At 38.8% G+C, this 9,323-nt stretch overlaps 1 protein-coding gene and 1 pseudogene across 1 annotated transcript in view; one reads left to right on the top strand and one right to left on the bottom strand.

Annotated features, from left to right (window-relative positions):
- Window positions 1-9,323, bottom strand: part of LOC111332590 (uncharacterized) — a 109,967-nt gene that overhangs the window by 24,728 nt on the left and 75,916 nt on the right. The gene's annotated exons all lie outside the window — the stretch shown is intronic.
- Window positions 2,364-7,882, top strand: LOC148726831 (uncharacterized; annotated as a pseudogene).

The following is a 9,323-nucleotide window of genomic DNA, read 5'->3' as shown; positions in this document are numbered from 1 at the left end:
CCTGAAAGTAATGTAGGCATCAATTGAGAGATATCTAAAATCAAAAGCCTATCCAAACTTCTGGTATCTTTGTGCAAAAATAAAATTTCCAACAGCTCATTCGTGCGTTTGTGGCCATTGATTCTCTGCCAACTTTTAATGACTTCCTATGACTGATTACTGAAGAGCGCATTCAGAAATTCAGTAATTTTCCCCTCAATTTCAATAACAAGTAATCGCAATGGGTCCTCGTAAAATTAAGGATTAATATCACTTGTGTTTTCAGAAGTTGCTGATATTAATCCTGATATTAATCCTGATATTAATCCTGATAATAATCCTTCATTTTACTCGGCCTCATGCGATTACCTATACAGAGCATTCGTGTCACTCACTAGGCGGAAAGAAGGATTTGTAAAGAAGAACCGCTACACCCTCTATAAATAGAAGGCGTATACCACGTGAAACTAAAAAGAAAGCGCTACGCCTTCTATACTTATGGATTATAGTCTTTCAACGGTCGTAATTCGACTTTGTTGAAATATTACAGAATGGTTTGGTGAGGGTCTTAGTTAAAACTAAGAGGGGTCTTAGTTTTCGAAATTACGAAAACTAAGACGCGTAAATTTACCGTTAAATTTGACCTAAAACATGGGGAAAAGAATCGGGCAGGAGATAATTTGACAAATTAGACCTATTTTGGTTACAATTTGACTTTATATTTTGACGGATTCGATTTTAGGAGGTCTTAGTTTTCGTAATCTCGAGAACTAAGACGGGTCTTTGGTCTTAAGTCTTAGTTTTCGAGGGTCTTTGTTTTTGCAACACCCCGAAAGACATCCTGTTTAGAGCTAAGCTTTGAACAATGTGAAACTAAAAGGGTCTATCGAAACACAACCAGTCAAAATGGTAATACGGGTCAGAACAAGACGTAGTCATAACACAACGCCATAAAAATAGCCGGGTACAACTTCGCATAGGTATATATGTAAGATGCCAGATGAATGGAGATGAACGCGATCAAATCATGCAAAGAGCTTATTCTTTGTGGGGACGACATGTTTATGGCGTTGATACAAGCCATAAAGGAGACATCCGTGCAAAGGTTCGTATCCAGAACGTGACAACTATCTACGAACAGAAGCCTTTCCGAACTCTGCTGGCAATGTGATGCATGAAGTCTTTTGCAAAGTGATAAGAAACAGCGATTTCAATACCAAAACTCCGTTCGAAAATAATAACCCGTTTATATACTCTACGTACGAAGTCCTGTACAAAATTATGCAACAGAGGGTCGGCTCGAGAGGTGATTGAAATATAGTTTGTACTGGTATAGTATTTTAGTGTTGTCAGCTGAATATTCTATGCTTTGGAGCAGTTACTCGTCAACAACAGAAGAACAATAAGCTCGCTGATACATACTTATGAGAAATACGCGTATATGCTTTTGGAGGGGGGCATTGGGGCCTATTGGAATCCTTAACTGAACCGTAGAAAGAAAATCATCCAAAACCGAAAAACCGCAACAAAAATCTATCAGAACCGAAAACCACATGCAAAACTGTCAAAACCGATACATTTTCACATCCCAGTTAATAAAACCCTGTTCCATCCGTTACAGTGGTGACAAGTGGAGCATACAGAGTAAACTACACCCACCGGGCGTACAACGAGGTTCTATTAGTGGCACGAAGTGAAATGTGTGTACTGAAAAGTTTCAGTCGGTTTTTAATGATTGCGAATGTCAGAGATGTATTAATTTCATTGAATTGAATTGAATTGATCTCTTATAACGGTGTCGAGAAATGTGGCATCGCTCTCTGAATAAGGCCGAACAGGGCTTTTTTGGCGCTCTAACGCGCTTTCACGAAAGACATTTGAATAATCAAATTATCAAGCTTATAAAGGCTATGTCCTCTCAAAGAAGCTCTGATGTAAATAAGTCGACGCGAGTACAGTCGCACTCGACGAACACAGAAACCATAATAAGCAACAATGTAAACAAGGTTTAGAAACTACAACAAGATTTCGATGAACTTAAACAACTGTTGTATCCGTTGCAGAAGCCTGCAAACAATGAAGATATTAAAGACCAGAACCGCCTTTTCTCTGAAACTCAGATCCACGCACCGGGCACTAATAATATAAAATGGCTAAATGCCAGTACAAGATGTAAAATACATCAAAAAAGTTTGGCTAAAAAGCGAATGAACACAGAGAGAGAACACAATGAAAAATCCATCAAGAATCTTTCAAAGCATCAATTAACTCACGACCAAGTCAGCGTACGTTGCAGAGGGCTAAAATTCATCCCTACATGTGTGATAGACGAAAATAACGACAGACGACAACTCTCACTGAATTTTGAATGTTCTGCAAGACGTATGCGTCTTCAATACATCTTTCACGCAGAAAATAAAGAACCGTACCGGCTTCACGCTAAATCAGACTGGGCACCGCCGGTTCAAAAGTCAGTTGCCCTTGAAAGCTACCTGGAAAGTGTCAAAATCCAACTCTCAGAATTTAAAACAATTAGGCCAAAAACAATCAGTCACACAACGAATATAAAGCTCTAACAGAACCAGAAAACAACACTGAGATCAATCTTAAGAAGGCAGATAAAGGAACAACAACTGTCATCATGAATAAATGTGACAAAATACAAGAAGCTCAGACTCAACTAAACAATAGAGAACACTATAGACCTCTAGAAAAACCAATGACAGAAGAAACATTACAAAGAGTTAACAAACTTATCACGCAACTCCACGAAAAGAAATTCATCGATGACATGACGAAAAATGGCTATCCCAAACTCGCAATCCGCCAAGAATCACAATTTTTTACACCCTCACAAAGATCCGCATACCAAATCCAGACGGAAGACCAATTCTTTCCGGCTGCAAAGGCCCTACTGAAAGACTATCAGACTTTTGGGACAAGCTACTCCAGCCGATTGCACAAAGACAGAAATCGTATCTTAAAGATACAACAGATTTCGTAAAATTTACAGAGAGAACCAACGTCTCTCCACACACTATCTTAGTATCTATGGACGTTACAAGCTTCTATACAAACATACCACAGGAGGAGGGAATTACGACAGTATCCAAAGCATACGAAAAATTTCTCAACTGCAACCCTTCCATTCCGTCACGATATCTAAAAGATATGCTTGACTTTATACTCCAGGAAAATTCTTTCTAGTTCCGTGGAAACAATTTTCTCCAGACCCATAGTACCGCGATGGGTACCAAAATGGCAGTTGCATTTGCCAACATCCTCATGTCACACATTGAAGATGAAAAGCAAAACAAAACCGAGAGAATGGAAACGTTATATTGACAACGTTTTCTCTCTGTGGAACTCTAACAAACAGGATTTACCTGTTCATTGAACAAGCTAACAAGTTTCATCCTACAATCAAATATACGGCTGAAATTTCAGAGAAGGAAACCACATTCCTTGACACCATTATTTATAAAGGAGATCGATTCAGTATGAATCCATCCTTGACATCCGTACTCATTACAAACCGACTGATACTTTTCAGTACACACATTTCACCTCGCGCCACCCACCGGGCGTAACTCAGTTTAAAACAGTTAGAGCTTAGTTAACGCTCAAAAATGTGGTATGGCGGGAGCAAGACTCTGATTCAGACGTCGTGCTAGAGTTGCATGGAAGCCAAGTAACAATTCATTCTTGTAATTTCGCGCGGGAGTACAACGCTGGAAAATACAAAATCATATTGAGATATTCTGTTTGGTTCCGCCACGACGCCTTTAAATAGATTTCTTACCAGAGTCGTGTAGCGCGGCAGGCCTTGTTAAAATTAAAAATATTTCAATATTTAGAACTGAACTTTGTGAGTAAATGAAATTTTTAAAAGTTTAATTCAGACGTTGTGTTTCCAGTCATGTAATGCTAACTCTTACCTGCTTCTCCTGAAACTCCGCGTAACATAGGGACTTGGACCAGCCAAAGAACTAAAGTTGTTGGAAATAAATTCATTATCAAAGGATTTAACCGATAACTTGCTTCATGAGACATATATATCGCTATCCACAGTACTTCCCTCTGAGCTTCTTATATACATATAACGTCCAAAGATGACCATTGCGCAAGGCCGGAAGACCAATATGGTCCGATTCTGCTCACGGTCAGATCATTGGCACACACGGGCGCAAAGAAGGAAAAAAAAGGTATATATCTAGTTTTCCATCGATTGCAGGTTTTTTTTCTTGCCTGCGGATGATCTGAGATTCGGTAGGGTCGAGCGGCATGTGCTCTCTAAAGGCATTGGATCATGGTCGTAAAAGAAAAGTAAGTCCTTTGCATCCTGTCACAGTTGAGTGAATATGTTTTGTGGAGGCAAGAATAGCGTGAATATGTGGAGATTTACTGCCCATTCTCGTTTCTTCGAAAGCTAAAAATAGTATTGACGGCCTTTCCTCCTTCAGCGTATTAGTTTTTAGGAGACAACTGACAAGATTCAGAAAGTAACACTCGCAGTCGAAGGCTGTATGAATATCAGGGTCAGAAAAAATACTGAAAAAGAAAAGAAAAAATAAACATTCCTACACGCAAGATTCTTTCTTGGGAATCGACCAATTTTACGTGCACACGCATAACCAAGAGACAGTGAACTTCCTGTACATGAATTTATGTTCCATATGTTTCATTCACCAGGCGTAGATAAAGGATTCGTAAGAAGAGATGTTAAAGGACAAAATTGACATCTAGCAAGAACTTTTGTTAGGTGCGTTTTAAAACGTATTTAAGTGTTAAGAACAAGAATGAAAATGACATATATTAAAAAAAAAACATTAGTTTTAAGAATATTGTAAGAAGTTGATAGTTTACTGTTTCAATTAAATGGCGGTCTTGCTTTGCAAGTAGAGTAATTGTTATCTTTTCGTTCTGAGAGAAAATACTTCATCTAACTGTACAAAAGTTTAGTTCATCTAACCTTACAAAAGTTTGTATTGAGCTGTTAGGGATTATGGATCCTTACCCTATCGGGAGTTTGACAGGAAAGCCGATGTTCAGTTCTAAGGCGATTAAAACTTGGCATAAAGTATTAATGATTGGTTCATGCTATTGCCTTGGGCAACTCTATCGTCTTGAGTGCTCTCCAAACTTCCCACGTGCTCCATAACCCGATAGTGCACAGCTAAAATTTTTTTTTTACGTACTCTTGAGGATGTTAGGAAAGACTTAGCTTTAACAAAAATCCCTATTAGGAAGAGCGTTTAGGTTGATATTTCAACCTTTCTCAACATAAAATCGGGAAATTGTTTAATCGTGATAATTTTGAGGTTTATTAAGTCGAGGAACCGACGTGAACGACTTATTTTAAGCCAGCATTGATTTTTTTCTTATTCTTATAAATCATATGTCTGGATACAGACCACATATTTATAGGCTGTTACGTCGTTCGCTTCAAAACAAACGAAGCACAGGATTTCCGCTAAGTAATAAATGTCAAATACAATATATTCCGGTCACATATACTTTAAACAGAAAACTGTGGTGTGGATATAAGTCGCACATAGGGAGGCACATACGCGTCTGTCTCATAAGCTTCTATTAGCGAGCTTATTGTCCTTCTGTTGTTGACGAGTAACTGCTCCAAAGCATAGACTATTCAGCTGAAAACACTAAAATACTATAAGACTACAAACTGTATTTTAATCACCGCTCGAGCTGACCCTCTGTTACATAGTTTTGTATAGAACTTCGTACTTAGAGTATATAACGGGTTTTTATTTTCGAACGGAGTTCTGCTATTGAAATCGCTGTTTCTTATCACTTTGCAAAAGACTTCATGCGTCGCATCGCCTTGTGAATGTTTTCCTCTTTCGGAAGAAATCAGAACGGCTTCTGTTCGTAGATAGTTGTCGCGTTCTGGATACGAAAGCACTCACAGATGTTTCTTTTATGGCTTGTATCATCACCATAAACATGCTGTCCTCGAAAAGAATAGCCTCGTTGCAAGTTGATCGTGTTCATCTCCATTCATCTCGCATTTTATAAATGCGCTGATGCGAAGTTCTACCCGGCTTTTTTTATGGCGTTGCGTTACCTTTTACGACTACGTCTTGTTCTGACCGGTATCACCATTTTGACTGGTCGTGCTTCGATAAACCCTTTTAGTTTCGCATTCTTCAAAGCTTAGCTCTGTAGTAAAACTAAAAAGAAAGTGACCCTAGTGCACTGTAACGTGACCTGTCATCCTAAGTTTAAGAATAGGTCAATTACTATATTATTGAAAAGAAGAAACATGCTCCTTGTGACAGGCAAAATATGCAGAGTGTAATCTTAACAGAGCAGAATTTACGCAGCTAAATAGGGTAGAACAAAACATTATGCTCACGTTCGAATTAAGGTGTTTACTAGAAAGGAAACCACGCGCCTTCCCTTGCATATTTAATCACGTAAAAACTAGCCACCAATACATATATAAGCACTTTGATTTAGCGATAAAGGTAGATTTAATCAGGACTAGAGTGTGTGCGAGTCTCCTCTTCGTTGAGGACCCAAAAACCGGCCAAGTCTAGAATAAAACAAACAGCCGGCACTTATCTGTTGGCCACGAAACCTTCCCTATTGTAACAGCTCTAAACAGGATGTCTTTCAATGGGCGTTACGAAAACAAAGACCCTCGAAAACAGACGATCTGAAACTGTAAAAATAGAACTAGGTGGGGCCAGGTGGCGTGCGCTCTCTGAAGATGTTTTATTATGGTCGTAAAAGGAATGTAGGTCACTCGCATCCTGTCGCATGATCGCAGTTAAGCTAATACGTTTAATGACGACGAGCGTGAATGTGTGGAATGTAATTGAGATTTACTGTCTATTTCCGTTTCTTTTATTAAGTTAAAAAAAAGTGTTGAGAAGCCTGTGCGACTTCTGCCATTCATCCGTGGCGAATTTATTATTAAGAGGCAACTGACGAGATTCAGAGAGTCACACTCGCGGCCGATGGCTTTATGAATATCAAAGTCAGAAGGCTCATACTATATTTTGCCTTCACTACGCAACTGAACAAACAAAGAGTTGATATCTGGGTGGGTTGGCCAGCCAAGTCACAGTTTATTCAACGCCGAATCGATATGCTAACAAGTCTTTTACAAATAAAGCAAACTAAATGCACCACTAAAGTCGGACACGAAAACCCCTAAATACCAGCGGGTGGAAAAAACGGGGAAAGTGTACCCCCGACCAAGGTAGCGGTGTCATCCTTAATGTTTTAGGGTATCCTATGAATGACATTTTTACATAGTTACTTTACTATGCAAGTACCGTTCTTAATTTATACAAAAGACGAAAACGAAAACGAAGAGCTGCCCACGGCGATTGCTGACCGTAGAATGCCTTGCCCTACTAACGACCTCTGTTTACAAACCACGATCCCATAGCTCCCCGCGTACCTCGCAGTCACTCCTAGTCTTCCGAAACGTGTCGGCAAAATATTAATTTGTGCTAAGAAGGATTACCACAAATTGCATATTTTGCCTTTACTACTCAACCGGAACTACAAAGAGTGGATATCTGGGCGTGTTAGCCAGCTAAGCCACCGTAGAGATGAAAAGAAACGGCTTGAGCTAAAGTGACAGTGATTTGGAAACGTCTAATCTACTGGCTAAAGAGTCCTTAATTAGATAGTTTTGAAAAGAAAGGTGTTGTTAATTCAATTACGTGCCGGAGACACCACTGAGAAATTCAATATTTAGAGATGTTCATCAACTTTAAAATAACCGAACTAAAAACTATACCTACTGGGCATATTTCGCCATTTTAAACGGTAAAATTTTCTCTAAGTTTTCTTGATACGTCGATCACACCTTTTTAGGATATTTCTGCAAGGAAAAGCTTTGTTTTTTCACGCTCCATCTTAAATGATTGTAAGATACTATACATCTTTTGTAGTGCTCCGAAACAAACATTAACTAGCATCGTTAAACATCGGGTAAAAATTGGGCTGAGGTCGGAATTCTGTTGTTACCATCACTAACTCACTTATTTCTACGATGTCTGTGGCCTCACCTCCTGTAGGAGGCAGTCGCCACACAAATTGTAAAACGTCTTGGAATACTGAGATAATGCGTGGTTTCAGTGATACAATATACAATTAGAATACCTTATCTTACCGTAACTGCGTGTTTAAGTTATTATGCTATTATTTCAAGTGAGACGTTTGAAGCTGTTCGGGAAGTCCAAGATACCATTTTGAGACAAAACAACTTGTATACTTGTATACTTGTATACTTGTATACTTGTATACAATTCAGTGCTTCTTGGGTCATTGTGTTTCTGTTTTTGCACGGCTTCTCTTTTGTTCTTCTATTCACCTTTATCCAATTGTTTTTTTACTCTGAAACGCTTTGTTGTTGGCCCATTACAGACGTGAAAAATAAATTATTCAATGGTTGAATGAGTTGTAAAATATGAGACTGACGCTTTGGATCACTTTGCCTCACTTTACTGGTTCATTTTTGCAGAACCACCAATTGCAAAGATAAGTCTGTCTTCAGTGCAAGGAAGTTACCCAGAGGGATCCTTTGTTAATATCAACTGTACAGCATCCCGGATTCCAGAGCCAGATGTCACATGGACCAGAAAAGGAACAGTGATAAGTTCAAGAAAGGGAACGGCATTTCTGATCTTGAACAGTTTAAGAAGAAAGCCGTCTTTTATCATAAAATAAGAGAAGAAGGCGCTGAGTGCCTTGTTGAGTTGTAGAAGAACACGGGATCTTTTCAGGAAACGAGAGAAGTGCTAGAGAAGCACAAGCCGTAGGCGAACACTTCTCGTACTTCTCGAGTGTTTTTAAGAGATACCAAGTGCTTCTGTAACTCAGCAGTGCACGAAGAACAAGTTTTTCACTTTCTCATGAAATAATAACTTATAAACTCGTTTGTGAACAGAACTTGATAAATGAACATCGATTCTTTTTTATATATCTTTTGTGCTTGGAGGCATGTTCATGTTTATCTGTACCGAAAGCGAGTGCATATCACAGCTGCTGAACATGCCGCATTTCGTTGCGACTGTCTCCAATACTCTAAAAACTTCAAACCAACAAAACGATAATGCTGAGGGTAGAACTTTCTTTTAGGCTATTACTTCAGAACAATTTCATCACTTTCAATTTCAACGTCTTCGGTCAGGTCGCTGACGTCTCATAGGTTGGCTCGCCAACATATTAAAAATGACTTTTTGAATATATTAAAATCATATATGTGTATTACGGTTTCATGAAATGTATGAAAGCGATTCACGCAGTAATAAACCCTACTTATGTAGTAGTGAAAATAAGGCGTGAAAAAATTCAGGCCC

The sequence above is a fragment of the Stylophora pistillata genome, chromosome 7, assembly GCF_964205215.1.
Source record: "Stylophora pistillata chromosome 7, jaStyPist1.2, whole genome shotgun sequence".
Classification (NCBI taxonomy): domain Eukaryota; kingdom Metazoa; phylum Cnidaria; class Anthozoa; order Scleractinia; family Pocilloporidae; genus Stylophora; species Stylophora pistillata.
The sequence above is the reverse complement of the archived record's forward strand: the minus strand, read 5'-3'. Positions and strand labels throughout refer to the sequence as shown.